General features: G+C 38.8%; 1 protein-coding gene across 6 annotated transcripts in view; it reads left to right on the forward strand.

Moving 5' to 3' along the window:
* Positions 1-18,141, forward strand: part of LOC135257046 (estrogen receptor beta-like) — a 49,705-nt gene that overhangs the window by 12,100 nt on the left and 19,464 nt on the right. For 2 of the 6 annotated variants that reach the window (XM_064339443.1, XM_064339442.1), the window contains exon 2: positions 3,236-3,282. The exons of 2 other annotated variants lie outside the window; for them this stretch is intronic. The gene's annotated coding sequence lies outside the window, so the exon portion shown is untranslated. Of the gene's footprint in view, positions 1-3,235; positions 3,283-9,125; positions 15,216-18,141 lie in introns of those variants that run through there. 2 more of the 6 variants (XM_064339444.1, XM_064339441.1) reach the window with 2 other exon arrangements.

Here is an 18,141-nt window from a genome sequence, read left to right on the forward strand (position 1 = left end):
TCAATTCTCTTAGGTACACTGTCCGGCAGTTTTATAAGAAAATCAGCTGGTAGGTTGTTCCAATCATTTTGGAGAACTTGCCACAGTTCTTCTGCAGATTTTGGCTGTGTCGCTTGCTTCTGGCTCTCCAGGTAATCCCAGAGACCCTTGATCAAGTTTTTATCTGAAAAGTAGTCTATTACTTAAAAAATTACTTTATTTAACAAAATACAAAAATGTATCTGTAAAATTTCATGTTTGGAAATTTCAAATGTGATCTTTTTTACTGACACACTAATGCAGAAAACAAAAAATAAACATCTAAGACCAAATATATACTATATATTATATTTAAAAATTTAGGGTGCCTAAGACTTTTGCACAGTACTGTATATGTATATATTAATTCGTAGTTCTAATATATTGCAAGTTCTAATATTACATATTTCTATGGAACAGTTATATTTATAAAGGATGTACATTCCTGAGAGTCAAGGACAAATCTCTGGACCGGGGATGTCCTTTTCCCCCCACTCGTCTGAGGCCTTCCACGATGCCTCCCCAGTGTGTGTGCGTGCTCTCTCACACACACAGACACACACACACACATACACAAACACGTACATGCACAAACGCACATGCACACACAAACACACAATCTCACCCACGCACGCACATGCACACTCAAACACACAACCTCACCCACGCACGCACATGCACATGAACGCATACATATACACATGCACACACACAAACACAGTCTCACACACATTAATTCACATGCACACACGCAAACACACAATCTCACCTACACACTCACATGCACATACACACACACACACAAACACACTGTCTCACACACACACATCCACATGCACACACACACACACAAACAAACACATATACTCTCTTTTCAGTGGCTTTAAGGTCTTAGTTCAAAAGTGGCTCATTTATCAAAGCTATGTTTCCATAGAGCCAGTCTGTTGTCAAGCAATCCAAAACTGTACGCTGTGTTCTAATGGATTAAAACAATCTTCAACCAGGCCCACAGTCTGCATAAATCTCCCCAGCAGACAGCTCAAATCCAAGCCGTGCTGTCTGAGTGGAATGCTGTGTAGATTCTTTGAAGTAATGCTTGGGGCTCAGATAAACCCCATTTCTAATGTACAGTCTGATGAAAAAGTGATATATATATATCAGGGCCTGTTGTGTTGTGTCCTGTCAGAGCACTTGCATTCATTCAGTGATGCCACTTACACCCACAGTCTGGATTTCAATCCTGAACTTGCCAGTGTCAAATATGGCCAATATTATTGCTGTGTTACTATGCAAGAAGGTTCAATGTATCGATCTACCTGTGCAGTCATGTGTAAATCATGTTTGAAGTAGTGATCTATAGAATGTGTCACAATACCTCTTTTGGTAGGTATAGATCAAAAGGTACAGATACTGGCCAAAAAGGTGCAAGCACCAATATGGAGTCACTCAATAGGGCGAATGGTCACCGCATGCTGCCGCAATAGCTTGTATCCACCATGGCACTGACTCTATCAGTGTCTTCAATTCAGCAGCAAGTCAATACTCATCCATTGATTTAGGTGAAAAATGCTGTCCAGACAGTCCCCGTAACTGGTGACTGAGAAGGCCATGGCATTTGGAAAATACAATTGTCTTACTCATGAAAACATTGGGTGGCCACATCTACTCTGTGGATTGAGGCATTATCATCCCGGAAGACAACCCTCCTGATAGCAAAGAAGTGCAGAAACACTGGTTGAAGGTGCTCACTCAGAATCATAAAGCAGAGATTAACATGGACTGTGCCTTCTAAGTTGATGAGTGCATCCAAACCATGCCAAACCGATGTACCCAACATCATTACTGAACTCAAACCTATACTGTAGGCTTCTCTAGGTGTGCACTTTCTTGTCTTTTTGTATAGAACATGGTGATGAACATTCATCTGACCCAAGCGGCCAAAACTGGGCTGCTTTTTTTTGAGCTCACTTCCTGGTCTTATTGAGAGATGTTGCTCAATGCGGTTGGCTCCAGTATAGTTGTTTCAGCCGCAAGAAAGTGTAGGTGTTTTTCTCCATCTAATGTCTCCCCATCTGCCATTTGTTAAGTTTTTGTGTTATTTGGACAAGATTTTACTATTTTGTGGATGAATCAGGGACAGTTTGAGTCACTATACCTCAAACGGACCACTATACTTGCAAACGTGCATCGACAGGTGTAATGATTGCACTGCAATCTGACTATGGTATCCTGCTCGATGCTGTTCATTAAACTGCCTGCTCACATCCTTTATTCAAATTTTCAGTCAAAAAATTGATTTCGTTTCTCACCTGTTTAGCCTTGGATTTCCCACACTTAATTTTATAACCAACATTTCAAATTCAAGTCTTCATCAGGGCATTAAGTCAAACCATTGATTATAAATAACAGTTTAAGTGTGGGAAATGCAAGGCTAAAAAGGTGCATAATTTCCTTTTTTCAGTATAATCACTACAGTCACCAGCGCCTTATATAAAATTACGGTGTGCGTTTGTTTAGCTTCTTTTCTTAGCCTTGCATTTCAAACATCACATTAGACATAAGGTGATCATGCTGACATCACCTTAGACAGTGAGCTCCTGCCAAACATGCTCCAACATTCACCTCTCTTTTAAAGCCTCCAAGGCCTTATCTTCTAGACATAATTATAGGCAGCTAGGCCTGCTCAGCATTTTTGTGAAAGATCCAGAATATGCTGGGATACTAACTCCTTAATTAAGTCGGAAGCACCACCTGCTTTCAATATGCTTTGTGTCCCAATTTTTTAAAACTGAGTCTTTCCACCTCATTGGCCACCTGCTGTACAGTATACTGTGCAATATTGCTTTTTTATTCATCATTTTGTATCATGATGAACTTGGAACGTAGTTTACTGATTACATGTATGACTGTTGTCTTCCATTTTGTACCCCACCACCTGGTCATGTTTTTCATTATTTCATGTTTTTTTTTCCTGTTGTTTTATTGATGTATGAATCAGTGTAAGTTATTAATATAAATGCAGATGTCTAATTTGAGGGAAGCGATGGGATGAAAGTCCTATAGACCAAAGGTATGGTGTGACAAAATTTTGGGTGCTTTATTGGACAGATGTTGTGAAAAGCTCTATATAACTGTGATCCATTATAAGAAACATTGTACCCAATATTTGTGTGGCCATATTGACCTATGCTGATGGCCACCCTGTTTTACATTATAGGACATATGCAGACTGAAGACAAGTTTCCACATTTACGGAAGAAATAGGTGAGCACAGATGGGCACATATGAAGGGAAATTATAAGAAATTTTATTTGTATAAAAAAATATACTTCATTATTAAGCAGACAGTATGAGACTAAAGAAATACTGAGTCTCTGCAAAGCTTTACTAAAGTCTTGGCGGGTAAAAACGATTAATTAAAAATAAAAGAGGTTTAGATGACTATAAGGATACTCTTGGAGCATGGCTCTTTCTCTTAATTACAGTAACATCATCAACGCTACATCAAATATGTCACCTGTCTCGCTCATGTATGTTGCGGTATCATATCGATCATATAATTTTACAATTGGCTTAAGTTTGTTTTAAATTATTTTCAGCTGATACAAACACCGCCCCAATATAATATAATATAATATAATATAATATAATATAATATAAACACCACCCCCTAATAAGAACAGGTGCTTGAATGGAAGGTGCATCTCAAAAGCTTTGTCGTTTTTGTGGCAATAATGAATTAAGATAAAACCAATGGTATTGCTCAGACACAGCAGGTCTGACTGATATGCAGAAGTAGAGTCTCCTTTTGTGTTCACACAGAAAGTTCTAGCAAAAAGTGAAATCTGAAACCTATGATGTCAGTTTTTGGTGGCTCACTCTACTGGCCTATATGGTACATCAACAAAGCCTAACTACCCCACAAAAGGGCAACCTGCAGTAACATAACTGGAGATTGAAGCTGAGTCCAAAATGTGTGAGTGAAAGATTGACAGAATAAGATGGCTTTACCCTTTATGGAGTTTATGAAGCCTCACTTGCCAATTACTAGCCAGCAGCTAGATTGCTTTAGCTCTGATAGAATATGTTGCAAGAAAGACTGAGACCTGATTTGATTTGCCAATGAAAAAGGGCTTCTCAATAGCCAATATATAGTTATGGACATAAAGACATACAAGCCAAATTGCATATTCTGAGGGTGAGGAAAATTAACTTTAAGAGCATAGGTCTAAATGCAAATACAATTCACAATTTTCCCAATGAGCCTTTTATGAAAATAAAAGCTATGCCCCTCATAAAAATATGAGAATTAGTTCCTTCCAACGTTCGGGCTTTCACTACCATGGTGTCCCACAAAAACATAGTGTGGTTTCATTTATATTAATCTCAAAGGTGGACCCAATCCTTAATGTGTTAGGCGTTTCAACACAGTCACTGTGAATAAGATTCCTGGGTACTTCGTTCAGACTTCACAAAATGTAAGTGGTAGACATGTTATGTATTATTTTACAGGGAAGTTTGGTTGTGGTCTAATTGAAGCGCTATTTTAGGTGCTGCCAGCCTTCCCACTTAATGTGTTTTTTTTTTGGCAAAGTCAGTGACGTATGATTGTCAGGTGTGTTAGCTCTGGTGACAGGTATATTGTAAGCCCCCTCCTCCCCAAAACTACAAGTAGGCTGCATGCCAAGCACTATTCAAATACCAGTTTTCCTTTGGTAACCAGTATTCAAGATATATTTAACCTCATTCAAATACAAACGACACTTTCTCACCTGCGCTTTAAGCCGGAGGCAGAGAGGCCTTTGTCTTTGTTGTGTGGTACAGGATGTGCCATTCCTCCTGAAGTAGGAGCCTGCCAGGTTTATGGACAATTGTTGCAGGGTAACCACCTCTGCGGATTGAGGATTCAATGCCAAATTGGGTTGATTTTAAATTAAAGATGCAGGAAAAAACTGAATGGTTGTGGGTCTCTACATTTTGGGATAATTTTAAACTGTATAGTTGTCAGCTTTAATTATGGATTTATGTAGACTGAAAGAGCCGTCACCATGGTAGCTTGCCCTACACACTTCCTGTGTGGTGTGCAACATCACCTCTCAGCAATACCTGCGTATATTTTGGGCAGTTAACAGTAATTAATTTGCCTTATATTGATGGGGTATTTGGTTGCCTTTGTTTAAAAGACCTGCAAGCACTTTGATGTAATGACATCCATCCAGTCCTGGCTATAATGGTCTCAGAACAAAACATGCCAAAACAAAAAACAGTGCTGTCCTTTCAATTGTAAGAAATGATCTGAATTGTTTCCATCATCATGCATCTTCAACATAGCTTGCAAGAGTATGTGGTTACACAAACCAAAAAGTGTAAATAAGATCATAACAGTGGTCAATAAAGTTTTTTTAATGAATGAATTACATGAATTGCAGTTCCTGTAATAGGCCTATTCATTGCATTACATTACAGGCATTTAGCAGACACTCTTATGCAGAGCAACTTACACAACTTGTTACCTAGCATTTACATAACATCAATTTATAGCTGAATATATACTGAAGGATAAGTACCTTGCTTAAGGGTACCATTGCGGTGTTCAACCCGGGAAATGAACCCATGACCTTTAGGTTACAAGACCAGCTCCTTGGCCATTATACTACACTGCCATACCATGACTGAAATGTCCTCCACTGTTTCAGAAGAGTGGAGGCTAGAATGCATGATGTCCCAAGACACCAAACCTGTATTCTACCTTTTTAAAGACTGCAGTTCACCAGAAAAGCTGCACATCTGTTACTCTGGAACACTGAGCCACTTATGCCATTGCAGGCAGACAGATTGTTAACACTTTGTCAAGTAGAGGAGATTCCTTTAAAATATGAATCTTTCCCAGCTGGCATGATACAGTGGTTAACTGTGCTTTGTTCCATTGGATTCCTAACCACAGTGAACAGTCAGAATTTGAGTCTGGAGCCACGTGGCTCTTTGTGTGCTGTACTGTTTTTGGGAAACATGGGGAAAATTCTCATGGGAAAATAATGACTGTACAGTTATTAAAACCACCTCTTCAACTTTAGAAGTTTGATTTGAATATGATACCGTTTATAATAATAATATGGTAGAAATAAATAGCTTAGTATGGGAAAATGTACATTTAATGGATGTCCATTCCTCACTCTGAGCATGTGAAAGCATAGACATTCAATTCTTGTCAATGGAAAATGGAAAAATCCTTGAAATTCTTGAAATGGTTTATCACACAATGTAAATTTGAACCAAGTAAACCTTGGGGAAAATAGCCAACTCAGAACCACAGTGAATATCATGAATGGTTGGCAGATGTTCTCTCTTGTCATCATCTCACACATAAACAGTTAATACCGGAAGGGTCCGTGCTGGATTCATTGGGGACAATAAAAAATAGCCAACGGATACAAATACTATACATACAAGTCAGAAGGTGAAAAGGTCAGTAATAACAGAGATAAAAGCTAAATTTGTAAGAGAACAACTTCCTGTTTTCAACTACATGGGAAGTGACATAATGGTTGAGGAAGGGCCAATTTAGTAATTTTCAGAGATGAATCAGGAATAGCATTAACATACCCACAAACCATAAATGGACCGAAGTTTATTTACTGAATTGTTTGTTTGTTTGGTTTTAATGAGCGGCGCACATGCAATGTGAAAGTTTGGCCTGGAAACTCTTGCTGCAGCCGACTCATTATTCAGCCTCAGCAACCACATGTTCTTGTAATGGCAATCTCAAAGATTTTCATTAAAATAAATGTCTGTTAAGTCACTATATATCGCTGAATTAGGTAACACAATGGTGATTGAGCCTATTATTATATTAATTTATATTGTTATTATTATTATAATTTATGATTAAAGAACTGGGTGTCTGTGGCGACATTCCCGGGAAAAAATCACAAGCGGAGCACAGTTAGTGACACGTTTTCCATCACCCATCAGTGGTTGGTCCACCAGAGAGGGTAGGCGGAGCTGACGCAACAGGCTCGCTCTTCAACTCACTTGTGAGTGTGAGCGGTGTACTGTTTTTTTTCCGTGTCTGCTAGCATTATGGAACCCTAAAAAGTTTTTGTGTAACATGAGGTTATATTATTTGTTGATGCATATTTCGTATTACACACTCTCAGAAATGAAGGTACACAAGGGTACAAATTCTGTAGCCTACAAGTACAAAACTGTACCTCTAAAGGTACTAGTGACGAGCAATTGTACCCTTCTAGGTACTGACTGGTACCTTTTTTCTGGTAAAGGTACAGTTCTGTACCTTCATGGGGTACTGCCACAGTGACAAGCGATTGTACCGATTTCTGAGAGTGCATTTGATGACAATGTAACGTTACTAAATTAGTTATTTGCACAGCTAACGCTTGCTACCGGACCATGTCAAGAAAGGCAACATTAGTTTAGACAACATTGTGCAGAGTAGCTATCTCTCATATCAGGTAACGGTGCGTTAGCTAGCTATTGTAATTAACATAATCTAATGTCAGCTAACAATTAGAAAAAACGCTAGCTAACGCTACCGACCAGTACCAACCTCGCAAACCACCTCTCGAATGCAATGCTACCTTGTTGCAACGTTGCAACGTAGCTAACTAAAGGCCAGTTCTGATCAATGATTCGCAACGAGACTGGATGCAACTTGCAAAATTCCAAGACGTCTGGTTGTATACGTTCTAAAACTGCACTTGGCGATTTGACAAGGTGGGTTTTTTGAGACACCAGGGCAGGCAACGGCTCTGCTACTAACCAGTTCGCACCGCTGCAATTTTCTCTGCAACATTCTAAAACCGTTTCGTCTCGTAGCGAATCATTGATCTGAACTGGCCTTAACGTTACCGTTGTTTACATTGCCATCAAGTTCATGAAGTTCATCAATATATTATAATGATCAGAATAAAGCCGTCCTTACACAGAGCATTAACCCCTGGGTATAGGTGGAGCAGAGCCGGGTCAGTGAGTCTGATTTCTGTGTAAAGATGTCCAGCCGGAGAAAACTAAATAAATAAAAAATACGGCAGTATGGATTAGCGTTGTTATTATTTTATTACGTTTCCTCTTATGTTCCTTCAGCCTTGATGCCCCTTTTTGATGAAATCTCCTTTGTTTTATTCTTCTTGTTCTGATTGCTAATTTAACACCCAGCTCAGCTTCATTCTCAAACAGTTTAGCTAGCAAAACCAGAAACACCAGGGTAACATTTTGCAAGGCAGTTGTTTCAGAAATATCACACAGCAATCATTCACGAGAAAGACAACGTTTATTGTTCACGAGATACATAATTGCACGAGCCACAGCGAACCCCGCAGATTCTTCTCTGCAGTGTAAAGATGTTCATACCGGGCAAAAGGATAAAGAACGTCTGTGGAAATTGATCATCACTAATTGTACCCCAGATCTGCTACAGCATTTTAACCCAGCTTGGCAGTGTAAAGACAGCTTCAGTTAGACAATGAATGAGTATGTACATAACGTTACTTTTATAACAAATCATTTTTTATTCAGTAAATAGTAAGTGTTATAGTTACCGTGGCCCAGATGCCAACTGACTGACGTCACACACAGGCGACACTGTTTGGAAGTTGAAAAGTGAGGTCCAAAAACACACCTGCAATTACCGCTTCTCGCCATTGATACCGCCACTTTAATTTCAACTCCAATATGCTGTGGTAGACAGCTAAAATAACAAAATAACTCTTGCTCTGCAGCAAGAGTTTCCAGACCAAACTCACATTGCATGTGCGCCGCTCATTAAAACCAAACAAACAAACAATTTAGTAAATAAACTTCGGTCCATTGATGGTTTGTGGGTATGTTAATGCTATTCCAGATTCATCTCTGAAAATTACTAAATTGGCCCTTCCTCAACCATTATGTCACTTCCCATGTAGTTGAAAACAGGAAGTTGTTCTCTTACAAATTTAGCTTTTATCTCTGTTATTACTGACCTTTTCACCTTCTGACTTGCATGTATAGTATTTGTATCCGTTGGCTATTTTTTATTTTCCCCAATGAATTCCGCACGGACCCTTCCGGTATTAACTGTTTAACTGTGGTTCTGAGTTGGCTATTGTCCCCAAGGTTTACTTGGTTCAGATTTACATTGTGTGATAAACCATTTCAAGAATTTCAAGGATTTTTCCGTTTTCCATTGACAAGAACTTTGTCGGTGTCCAAATATTTATTGACCTGACTGTTGACAATTTCTCTAATTTGCCACCTACCAGATGCATTGCCATAATCAAAAGCATGTTTGACAGGCTAAATCACTTTATCTGGGGATGAAATATTATGGCCTGCTACCTCCCTGTAGTTCCTGGATATGTTAAATCTCCCATAAGCTTCCCTGCCTATAGAGAAACTATAATGCATCTGGGACATTATGTCATCAGTGGTATCTAAGAGCATTACCAAAGCATGAATTGTTCTCTGCTGGGCCATTTTGCAATGAGTAATTCCTCAAGGACATGCCATTATGCTTAGATTCCTCGATCTCTAAAATCATGGTGAATCTCATTCAAAATGAAGGATGCTGTTTGGACCTGCATTTCTGAGGTTTGCTGCCTAATCACTGAAATGGCATTCAAGCGGGGTTCTACATGAGAATGGCTTGCAGGTGAATAATTGCCTGATGAACTTAAATCATTGCTATCTGAGGTCAAATAAACATCGCTCTTTAGAACTTTCCCTTTTGTCATTGCATGCATGTTGTGGGGCAATCATTAGTATAGAAAACAGATCAGTTTTCTGTTTTCTTTCAATGAAGCTACAGGCAATATCATTTACAAAGGTCATTTTCTGTGTAATTTATTAATTTATGAATTTGACATTTAACCTGGTCATGTATCCTGAATAACAGAATTAAAGACTGCCTACATACCTGGTCTTGTCAGTTTTCATTGTCGTTTAAAATTTTTCTCGCTGGGCCGCACTGTGTTGCTGTGGATAGCACTGTTGCCTCACAGCAAGGTCCAGGGTTTGGACACTGCTGTTAAAGCATGTGTGCTCAGTCTACATACCCTGCATAAATAAAGGTTAAAGGTCCAAGAAACCTGATTCAAAATGTGGTTATATTACCCAGAAGTGACGATTGTCTTCTTCTGTCAAGTTTTTACCCAATTATAACCATATAATAAATTTCAATAAACGCTATTAGATTAGCGTGACCTTTTCAGCAGTTAAGGTCAGGGTGGGCGTGTATCCTGCACTCATTAATGTTCATATCCATAAGACATGTCCTATGTAAACCATTCTTCATTACTAGGTTAGAGCATGTTGTTCCGTGCAGTAACATTAGACTACCTGGCAACATGAAAGAAAGCAATGTAAGCTAGGCTTTGCCGTTGTATAGATAAATCTGCAGATCATTCAATGTGTAATAGCACTGAGCACTCAATTTTATGAAATTCAGTGTGCTTAACAGCTTTTAAACGTATACTCAAATAGCATACTCAGTAGCAGGCAAGTGCATGGATTCGGACACAGATAAAATCATAGTAGGTGGTAGTCTTCGGCTGTTTTGAATGCTACGCTAGGCTCAATACTAAGGACATTAATCAAGCTAAGAATATGAGCTTCTACATATGCTTGTGTGCAGTGCTTGAAGTGGAAAAAATAAGTGCTGGTACTGATATATGGAGTACCTGCAGGTTTCTATGTTTCTATATTGCTATCAAAATTATCGCTGGATGGGGGCTATTGACAGTTGCATGACTGAGGGGAAGGGGGGTAATACCGGAAATTCCAGTCCAGACCTGTACAATTCATTTCAAAATCACCAAAATCAGGAATCTACCAACCCTGTCCCCACCATTACACACATACTTAACAGCACAGCTTGTTTAATGAAACCAAACAGTTTCCCACCTATTTGAAGTTTACTCTGTCTCCCTTTTGCATCAAACTCATGCAAAACTGCCTCGCTCTCTATTTTGATGTCATGATGGATGTTCAGTAATGCAAGTCCATTAAATTATTGAAGACACTATGCTCCATAAATACGCTTATTTCTGCAAATGATGCAAACTGCTGAAGGAATGTTCCACAGAAGCAGTAGACACTGCCATTATTAGGCTGGAAACATACTTGAATTTTATTGCACTATGTGTTTTTAAAAATCTATTTAGGAAGCCATCCCTTCTGACTTCCTAGCATCTGTCACGTCACTAGGCAGAAAATGTATACTGCCCCCACGGTTAACACAGATATTGCACCTTGCGGGCGTGTCCCATTAATTTTTGAGGACATGCATGAAGAACGCTCTGTATGACCACAGGATGCGCATGACAGCAATCTTGCATAATTTAAATCAGGTATGTTTCCAGCCTTAGAAGTATCCTCTGCACAGTGTATATTTGGCTAGCTGCTGGCTATGGTGGAGCTGTGGTAGAGCTTGCACTGTTAGCCTAGACTGCTGATATGTCCCCCTCCAATTTGTTCCTTTTCTGGAAAAATTGAAATAAACTTGTTTTTCGTGTTTGCTAATTATTTGTTTTTCTCATTATTTCCATTATTTCGTCATGATTTTAAATAATCTTGCTTTCGTCTTAGTTACTGTTGAAATCTACGAGTCAGTCGCTCGCTCTCTCACCAACCACTGCATCTAGTATTTTGTCAGTTTTATCAGTAACTAATCAGGAGTCTAACATGAAAAATAACAAGCCTATCATCAACTATTATTTTTAGAAAAGGCTTAATGGCAGATGTCAAGCAGCAGTCACTTTAAAACAGGGAAATTCAGCCTGTGCCTTTTTGCAGTTTTACTGATAGGATGGAAAAAGATTGAAATACTTTGTTCCATCTGCGTAGGCTTGATGATATGCACTGTGTGTAGGCTACTGGTGTACGGTTGCAGGGGCCACTGCTCATATGAGCAAAATCTAGAAGTTCCTGTCCATTTGGGAACTTCCCATTTTTGAGGCAAGCTAACGTTGAAAAGACAAGTAACGTTGAAGCTACCAGCATTTACAGAAAAATAGCATTGGCTCAAGAAAGTCATTTAACAAGTTGTTTAGCAAACGTTTTACAAGCAGTTTGCAAATCGTGTCAAATGGATAGGTTCAGAATTGTAAATTGGGAGGCATCAGCTGTTGTCAGAATTCTAATCTCCTAAACGGCACAGTATGAGCTTACCTTTAACGTAATTTAATATGTAAAGTTTGCAAATGCAAACCGGCAGCCCAAAATGTATAGTCTTATGGGTAAATTACTATAGCGTGCCTAGATCCACTAACAAGTGGCGGCAATAAGAAGTACGTAATCATTCGCATACTGCTTGTATGTGCTGATAACTTTTGCTACTTACTGCTGCTATTAAAAACAAATAAATAAATGAATAATAATGATAATTTCCAGGTGGTCGCTAGTATGTCCTTTTTTGATCCCGGTGTCAATGGGTTGCTTGCAGTGGTTAATTGGGTTATTTATTTGGACTTCCTGATATTCAGGAAACAACTGGTAGCTTGTTGCACACATAGCTTTTACCAGATAGCATAAGCCACACAGCCAGGGCAGCCAGGCTACACATAGTCTATTTAGGCCTCACATAATGTTAGCATGGCCAACGTTTAATCAAGGATCACAGCTTGTGTTCTGTCTCCATGCTGGAGGGATATTGGTATGGTCCCCTCCAACATGGTTCCCCTCCTCCCGGCGAGGCATATACAGTATCAGTGTATCCTATCGCAAGTCTTTTCACATTTCTGGGTGACATCATTGTGCTCATGTCCACAGAGATTGAAAGACCATCCCACAGAATCTAACACTAACCAAACTTTAGAAAGTGGAGATGGCAGAGAACTTTAATTTCCCGTTTTGCAAGATATTTAGCTAAATGTGTGTCGGGTTCAGTAGATTATTGTCAGACATAGCATCTTATCCAAAGGCTAGATCCCCTACAAAAACAACCAATTTGTTAACAAAATGTTAGTTTATCCTATGGAAACATTTGTCAATTTTAAGATGCGGAAGCAGGTTTATTATTTGCTAGTACATGGATGTTGCTTAAACAAACAAGACTCAAAAACAAAAATAAGCATGGCAGCTATCTTTATTTCAGTATGTGAATATTCATTAATTAATTTTTTATATTACCAACAAGTTAGATTTCAGATATTATAGTGGAAATGATTGTTTTTCAAAGTGAACACTGAGCATTGAGAAACAATAACTTGGATAAAGTGAAGCAACATATTAATTTCACTAATCTGGAATACGGAAATATTTCTGAATTAGCCTGTGTAAGATGCAATAAACTGGAAATACAATGTGGGATGTCACAGTATAGCATATGGGGTGAATTAGTGGTCTATATGATCAGACCTCGCACACATCTGGATTCTGGAATAATTGTTATTTTTGTATACTATGATGTGTTTACTTTGATCTAATGTTGCTGATTGCGTGTTGATTGGCGTCTTGACGTGAACCTCAGTGCCAGGTTCATTTTTGTACAGGCTACTGTAGCCTGCATGCAACTACTTGTACTTGAAACTTACAAGCTTTTTTTGCAGCTTTAAATGGACTGACCATGTGTGATCTGTGATTGGCTACGGGATCTGTGATCGGCTATGGGACTACTTGTGGACTCAGTAAAATATAACCATTATGATACAGTTATTTCATCAATAGCTGACATTGAATTTGATGATGGAGAAAGAGATTAACTGTCACAGTTGTCTTCATGCCTCCTCGTTCTCTCCTTTCCTCCACTCGTCTCATCCCCTCCCTTCCTCCACATACTTCCGGGGAGGAGATGAGTGGCAGTGGGGGAATGAAAGGAGGTGGTGATTGAAAAGTAATGGGATGCACCCTAAGGGTCAGACCTCTCCTATGCTGCTCATTGCCTGTGTTGCTCTTTGTATGCTCTGCTGCTCAAAGAATTGCTGTTCACCCTGAACCACCCCGGCTTCTACCTGTTGCTTGGATATGCTTTCATGTGCTAGAGGGGTTATGGTAAATCCACATATTGAGAAACAGAGGTGTATCGTGCTCTCTGCTTGATAGGTTAGCGCACGTTGGTGTGTGCACTAGAAGCAGCAAAAGCAGACCCATTCAGTGCCAAACCTAAATAATTGTTTTGCATATGTACTGAAATATTTAAATGCACAAGTTGTCCCGAGTGAAGTATATTTTAGTAAATAATGACATTTATTGCAGAAGAACGTGTCATAATGCATATATGCAGACAAAAACAGATTCCACTGTTCAAAAAGAAACATGCACACACACACACATATATGTGTGTGTGTGTTTCTTTTTGAAAAGTGGAATTTGTTTTTGTCCTTGTAACTGTGAAAATAATGCATCCATGCAGTAAAATGTTCAGTGTTAACCTAACTGTTACAAAGTAGGCTACATATGGTCCCTCCTGGAATGTGTTCTGTGTTAGATTTGAATTAACACTACACATTTTACTGTGCATTGCAGAACATCAATTATTCTATTCTTAAACAAAGCTTTACGTATTACATGGCATGTATTTGCTGTCATAGTCTCTCGGTCAGTCATACAGGTTTTTGTGTCCTGAAAATTTTCAAATTACAAAATTAAATTGAACTACACTAGGCATAGTTAGGCTATAACATTTTTTTTTTAAAATGCTTCTGCCCTGCTCACTCAGAAGAGTCTCAGTGGTGTAAAATCCGTATTGTGATTGATTCCTGAGCTGTAGACCAGGCCACTTGGCACGCGCTTTCAGTCTAGGCTCACATTTCGGAAAACTCAGCAATGATTCATATCGAAAAGTGCAATATGGATTAGGCAACGCTTTCATTTTCCGAAGAGTTCAAGTGCAACAGTGGAACACAAAATGTATCCATCAGCACTTGACGCAATGGATGGATAGCAAGTTGGTCTAAGAATCAGATAACGGAAATCTCTCATTTGTGTTCGTTTGTATTTTATGGCACGGCAATTTATTTAGCAGTCTACGCTTTTTATACCAAGTCAGCAGTGTTGAGACAGCTGCTTTGGCACCGAGTCCAGGACATGTTATACGCCTACCCGATGACCAAACGTGGACAGCCTCCCGTCCATGTCAAAATGACGGGGTTCTGTAGGCGACAACAACTACCACGTTTGTTTTTACACTTGAAGGATTGATCATAGCGACTGTGGTTGAAATCTGCTCCTTGCTGCTCTTGGTAAAAAAGTATCCTAACCTGCAGGTATGCGAATTACTTTAGCTATATTATTTTAAAGATAATGTTTTAAGATGAGAATATGGAATTATATTATTGGATAACAGTGCATGTGATGAAGAGCAGGCTATAACCAAGCAGTCGATTTGTTTTAGGCCTGTTTATTTTTGCGGGTGAAGAACTAGGCTTTTGTAGTTAGATTAGCCTACCAAAAGACTTGTTTGAAACTATCTGGCAGCTGTCGTAGATCGATGAGTAGCTAATATTTTCCCCAATGCTGTGGTTGTTGAATTAGGTTAATGTTGTCCAGCTATTTTATTGCTGTTATTCCCGAGAATTAACTAAAATAAAAAAGCGATTAGGTTATTCGCAGCATGCTCAGAAGTATCCTCAATGCAAGGGGTTATTTAGTTTCATATTGAGTCAGGCAGTGGGCGGCCCTTTATTACTTGTCCTGTCTCACTAGCATATTTGAAGTTTGTTTAAAGGTGAAAATCGCGGGTAATCTTAACATTTTTAGTGCATAGCCAACGTCTCGTGTGTATTAACGTTGATATTATTCGACCTCTGAATTGTAATGCATCAGTACGGAGTGTGTGAGCGCTCACTGACCCATGCTTAAGACTTGATCAGGGCAAAGTGCGTCAGTGATAGATATATAAATTAAAATACGGGATGTTAATGATTTTATATTATATTGTTATAAAATAAAAAAACATGGATAAAAACAAAATAGTTTCTCTATGAATATTTGACCACTTGCATGGTACCTAACTCGTGTCTTGAAAGCGAAGTCCGGATTTAGGCTACTACAGTTTTCCCCGCCGTGACAGCCCGTTTTAACTCAGCCTGATTAATTTCGAATTCGAAATTTATTAGCATCCGCCGATAACAGGATTGGGGACGTCTAAAACTGTCATACTACATGGGTTCAAATTTCATACATGTGTTTGAAATAATAGATAATAGCAACTTTGTGCAGAACAGTTTTAAATGCGTATTAAAAAGGACAGATTGAGCGAGCACAATTTGAAGTCGTACAAAGTTATGTACAAAGGAATGTACAAAGTTATATATTGTCTGTATGGTGTTTGGAGATCTCTTTAGTTGAATTGCGGATACAGTAGCATATATGACATTTCAAATGTATGTTTTAGAAATTTAGTTGATATTAATCTACCTGTTCTATCAGGAATACAGGAAAAGAGTATGTTGTGATTGAGATTTATTTATTTACTTACAATCACTGGACAATTTACAAAGCAGCCATATACTGTAGAGCATTGATAAACCTGGTTAATTATGTAATAGTTGATTGATTGTTGATGTTTGGGGTTGGAAATGCTGTTCTTAGTAACAAAACCTCTTTCACCATCAAAGTCTGCCTTTTCCCAAGGAGGTTTCTAAGCAACTACCTGTAATTACAACTTGCAACTAGTTGTAATGTCAAAACCAGTAAGTAGTCAGTTTACTGTACATCTCAGTGTGGCTGTTGCATGCTCTTTTTTTATTTTATTGTGTTCTGCAACAGAAGCCAAGGTCCAAAAACCACTGTATTTGGCTGTTGCCTGGCTGTTTTGACCTGGGTGTGGTTTTCTCTTCCGATTAGGCAAGCACATCTGATTGCACCCTGTCCCCCAGCAGGGGCACCTGCCTGAATAATGGGCACACTTTTAATAATTATTTTATATATTTTTAAATTGGTTGGTGCCTAAAGTTAATGAAAAATAAGGGTTATTTGTTGAGAAGATCTGATTGTAAATTATTTGGCACATAACCTTACTCATGGTGACTAACAGACCGTGCTTTAGAACTGGGGTTGTCAAAATCAGGTCCATGAAGGAGCCCTCGTATAATCTAAAATATTTTCTCTTTTTAGGCTATTTTGTATATATATTCTTATTCCATATTTTTCTTTCTTACTTGTAAACAGCAAGTTAGATTGCACAGTTCAGCCAGAAACACAGAGCCATCTCAAGGCCAGCACAACTATCTTATCATGTTATTCCCAAAATACAGAATTGCTTCAGTGTAAATCATGACCATCATTCCTTTTCTGTTATCAGTGCAAAATAACTGCTGTATTACATCAGAGGATCCTAAACCTTCTGAGTTCAAGCCCCCCATCCCTTTTTTAACAGTCTGCCTCAGCCTCCTAGAGAAATGCAGTGTCATTATTTAATTTCAGCCATGATAAAGAGCGTGCAACATAGTTTAATTTTCAATTATTTTTTCAGTGCCATATATCATTAATGTAGATCCCTGTTACTCAAATTATGGTCCACAAGGGCTATGAACTGCTGGCTTTCCACCCTCTCACTACCGTCAGTTAATTACATGGGAGAAAAGAAAACCAAGCCTGGATTTGGATTAGAGGGCCAGATTTGTGTATCCATAGTATAGACCAGAGATGGGCAACAAGGGCCTTATCTGTTTCTCATTTTCATGCCAACCTCAGGCCTGAATTACACGATTGGCCCTAACATTTATGCCATCTGACATTTTAGCTACATTTCTTGATAAGTACATGAATGACAGCTGAATACTGTTTTTGTGTCCCTATATCAGGGCTACCCAAACCCTGTTCCTTGATCTAACTTCCTGTTGGTTTTTATTTCAACCCTGATTTGGCACTCCTGATTCTACTAATTAGCAGCTCAACAAGATTTATAGCCGTTGGATGAGGTGTGCGTTGATAGGGTTGGAGTGAAAACCTACAGGACGGTAGATCTCCAGGAACAAGAATATCAGGAAGCCCTGCCCTATATCATATGTTTTACTGAGATCTAATCTACAAGTAAACCAGTGTTGGTGTCTACAGACAGTTAGCTCATTTAGCCATGATGATAGGTGGAAACAAAACCCTGCCGGACACACCTACTCTCCAAGACTGGAATTGCCTTCCCCTGGTAAAGATAAAGAAATATTTACTGCGATCATTTACTGCAAGTAT

The sequence above is a fragment of the Anguilla rostrata genome, chromosome 6 (genome assembly GCF_018555375.3).
Source record: "Anguilla rostrata isolate EN2019 chromosome 6, ASM1855537v3, whole genome shotgun sequence".
NCBI lineage: Eukaryota > Metazoa > Chordata > Actinopteri > Anguilliformes > Anguillidae > Anguilla > Anguilla rostrata.